We start from the raw sequence: 4,102 nt of genomic DNA, 5'->3' as shown, positions 1-4,102 counted from the left end.
CCCAAAGATACAGACGTAGTGAAGAGAAGGGCCATATGCACCCCAATGTTCATAGCAGCATTGTCCACAATAGCTAAATCGTAGAAGGAGCCGAGATGCCCTTCAACAGATGACTGGATTAAGAAGTTGTGGTCCATATATACAATGGAATATTACTCAGCTATCAGAAAGAACAAGTTCTCAATTTGCTGCAACATGGATGGCACTGGAGAAGATAATGCTAAGTGAAATAAGTCAAGCAGAGAAAGACAATTATCGTATGATTTCTCTCATCTATGGAACAAAAGAACTAGGAAGATCGGTAGGGGAAGAAAGGGATAAAGAAATGGGGGCAGTCAGAAGGGGGACTGAAGCATGAGAGACTATGGACTCTGAGAAACAGACTGAGGGCTTCAAAGGGGAGGGGGTGAGGGAATTGGATAGACTGGTGATGGGTAGTAAGGAGGGCACGTATTGCATGGTGCACTGGGTGTTATACGCAACTAATGAAGCATCGAACTTTACATCGGAATCTGGGGATGTACTGTATGGTGACTAACATGATATAATAAAAAAACATTAAAATAAAAAAAAAGAAGTGGTGTTGGAGGAAATAAAGGGGAAGAGTGTCTTCTTCCCCAATATCAACAGGCAGGTGCTGGAGCCTCATTATTTTACTGTGCTTACCTCAGTGTACTCAGGTCCCCAACTGCCTAAAAAGGAATACAAAAAAAGAAGCCCTAACATTTCCCTCATCTAAACCAGGGGCTCCCAGATCTCCCCTGTGACAGTCCTGCTAAGTTCCCTGTAAGTGAACACAGCACCAACTCCCCCAGCAGCTGCACAGCTACACACACAGGCCTGGGCTGATGGCATAATTAGGCCTCAAACCAGGTGTAAGTGCAATCAGGGTGGAAAATATGCCACAGCATTCTTGGTGAACTGTGAACTCTTCCCTACACCAAAAGGAGGTACACTGGTTATGTGTGAGTGTTTCTTGAAAAGATGTCATTACATCAGGGTAATCACAAGTCAAGAAATGTCCAGGGTCATCCACATTGTATGAGTTATACTTTACTGGGACTTGCCATAAATTGACAGAAGAAAAAGAATCCTACGCAGAAGAATACAAGAGATCAAGACAGAATTCCTGAAATGGGTACAGATATGAAAGTGTCTAGGGGCTCTGAAGAAAGTCTGAGCTTCATGGAAATTCTGGGTCACTTGCTGTGACAAGTAATTCTCGACTCAGGACTCTCACAATAGGAGACTCCAGAGATTCTTCGCTCTAATAATGAGCCTGACAAATCATGTTTCATTTTCTCAAGGAGGTGCCAGGTAATCATTTTGACTCTAGCTCTAATATAATCACTATGGTAAAGTGGGTTAGAGCACCAGCATGATATCAGATGACCTGAATTTGAATCCTGTCCCCACCACTTAGTAGCTGCCTCATTTATCTCAACTGTAAAATAAGATACCTACTTATAAATTTTTGTGGATGAATAACCAAGATATAGTTCAAATGAACGTGCTTACCACTGAAATAGGCAAGAGCAGTAAACATGGATGCTGATTTGGAAGATATTGCTAATGGCCTAGCCAATGTCAATCACTGCCACCACTTTCTTTACAGATTCCTGAGAATGTTCGGTCACTGTCTAGATCCAAGGAACAGATCATGATCTGTTTAAATCCGATTTGACAACCTTGTGCCAAACTTTCCCAGCCACCCTTGCAGTTAGGGCTTGTCAGGTGTTCCAATTCTAGCCAGTGAGACCTTACTAGAAAGTGCCTGGATGAGGGATGGGATGGGGGTAGGGGGGAGGCAGGTCTGGGAAAGCTTTGGTTTTCTCAGATGGAAGGGGGCACACAATGAAGTAATACATACGAAGAAGAGGCCACAAGAATTCCAGAGCCCCTTCTGTAATACCCCACAGCCACTGGACCAATAGCCAATACTCCAGACTCCCCATGTTGTGAGAAAAATGAACACCTACCTATTAGGCATCATCTTACTTTCACCCATTCTTAAAAATGGGTTAGATAGAATAAAAGTACCCAAACTGCACTGATTAATTTTTCCCCCCAGAAACTTGCAGGTCACCAATATGGAAATGGGAAAAGAAAGAAGTAAAAAGTGTCACCTAGGGTTCCCGTCCCTTACAATTACGTCCTAGGGAGTGTGCCTTTAAGTCCTGGTCCTCTCCTACCCCGTTAGCAATCTACAATGCCACGGAGAGGTCATTGTGGATATCACAAGCAGCCACATTTCCCGCTGGCTGAAACCATCTAATGCTACTGGGAGACAGACACAAGGACAATAAAAAGTAGCTAACACTTTACAAGTATTTACTATATGTAAGGGTCTGTTCTAAGATGGTTATAGATATTGACTCATCTAATACAATTCTCCACTGACATCATTGCTATTATTAACCCCAATTTAGAAAATGGAGAAACTGAGGCACAGAGGAGTAGAGTGATTTGCCTAAGGCACCAAAGCCAAAAGATGATGGAACCAGGATCCAAACTCAAGCCAAATTTAAGTGCTAGGTGCTAGCACCTCTCCTTCTGAGGTGGCAATAAGCTTGAGGTTCAGCGAGGTAAGGAGTTAGATGGATTTCGTGAACTGAGCTGGCAGACCTTTGAAAAACCCCAATCTCTTATTTTGCCAAGTCATCTCTTTATCAAGCTCTTCTACCTAGAAGAGGTAAGAGGGTAAAATAGGATAAAAACAGGTCAGTCGGTTTAGAAAGTTAGCCAACCTAAAACGCCTACCAACTACTAGAAGAGAGTGGAAGGTGTTCAGCTTTGAAAATAATGACAAAGAGACACACCTATGGGGAGAGGAACTCCCCATAGGAGAGATCTCAACATAGCACTCCTGAATTTAGAAGGTAGGATGCCATTAACGCCCTCCTGAATCAGCGCTCGGGCTGTCAGAATGCAGCCCTTTCTCTCCCCTCTCCCTTCACCCCGACACCAAGTTGCCATCTGTCCAGCAGATCTGTGCAGCATCTCAGCACCTAAGCTGGGGAAGTGCCCTTGGCTTGCTGAAGCAACAGTCTTGAGGAGGCGTGATCTAAAGCTCCTCTAATTTGACTCAGGCCTATCACGTGGGAGCAGAGACACAACATTAGTTTTGAGCTCAGCTGTCCTCTTTGGGATGAATAACTCAGCTGAACAAGACAACTGTAACACTTCCTTTTCCTATCATCCTGAAGTAAATTATGTATGACTTCATTTTAAGAGAAAGGAATGGTTTAAGTGACCAGTAAAAGCACCTTTTGTTTCTACTGGTTTTGTTTCTACTGCAGCATTTCTAATAGAGCCCAAATTAATGTTTGCTTACATACTCATTTGTTTAAGATACAAACTACTGAGTTCTTGCAATGTGACAGGCACAATGTAAAATTATATTACCAAAGCAAGAGATGTCCCCCATATACCTTCTATTTCTTTCTAGAGGTTTTAGGAGTGGAAACTACATTTTATGCTGGTACATTAATGTATCTTGTATTTGCCTGTACCAGGGAAACAGAACCTTGAATTCTCTGATAAGCATGATGGTAGCAGAGTACAAATAGGCAGCTCTTCTGGAGAGGGTCTATTTGGAAAGTGATTAGCATTTGAATTGAGAAATGATTGATGACTGCGGACAATAAAATGTTTAAGGCAAGGGTTCCAAAAAAGGAAGCCTGACTTTTAAAGCATTTGATAAATGCCTGACAGATTTTACCTCACAGATCCACTCTTTGTTATTCCAAAACATCTATTCCTTCCATTATTCCATCCCATCCCAAGACTGTCTACTGTCCCCCAGGACACACACACACACCCACACACACACTCAAACAAGAGCTGTCACCATCCACCCTCACCCCTTCCCAAAAAACACAGATTTAGGGAATTAAAAACTCTTTTCTCCTCACATACACACACGATGCAAGTCTGCTGAATTCATGTCACCATGAAATTGCCTGTTTTGATGGGTGGTAATTGTTCTGAAGGAAACTGTCTGTATTTTATTGATCATCTTTAAGGAGCCCAGGAACCTACAGAATTTCCGCTACTTTTTCAGGAACAGACACAGGTCCTGATTTTGCAATTATAAAAGGGC

The sequence above is a fragment of the Ailuropoda melanoleuca genome, chromosome 1, assembly GCF_002007445.2.
Source record: "Ailuropoda melanoleuca isolate Jingjing chromosome 1, ASM200744v2, whole genome shotgun sequence".
Lineage (NCBI taxonomy): Eukaryota > Metazoa > Chordata > Mammalia > Carnivora > Ursidae > Ailuropoda > Ailuropoda melanoleuca.
This window is presented reverse-complemented; position numbering follows the sequence as displayed.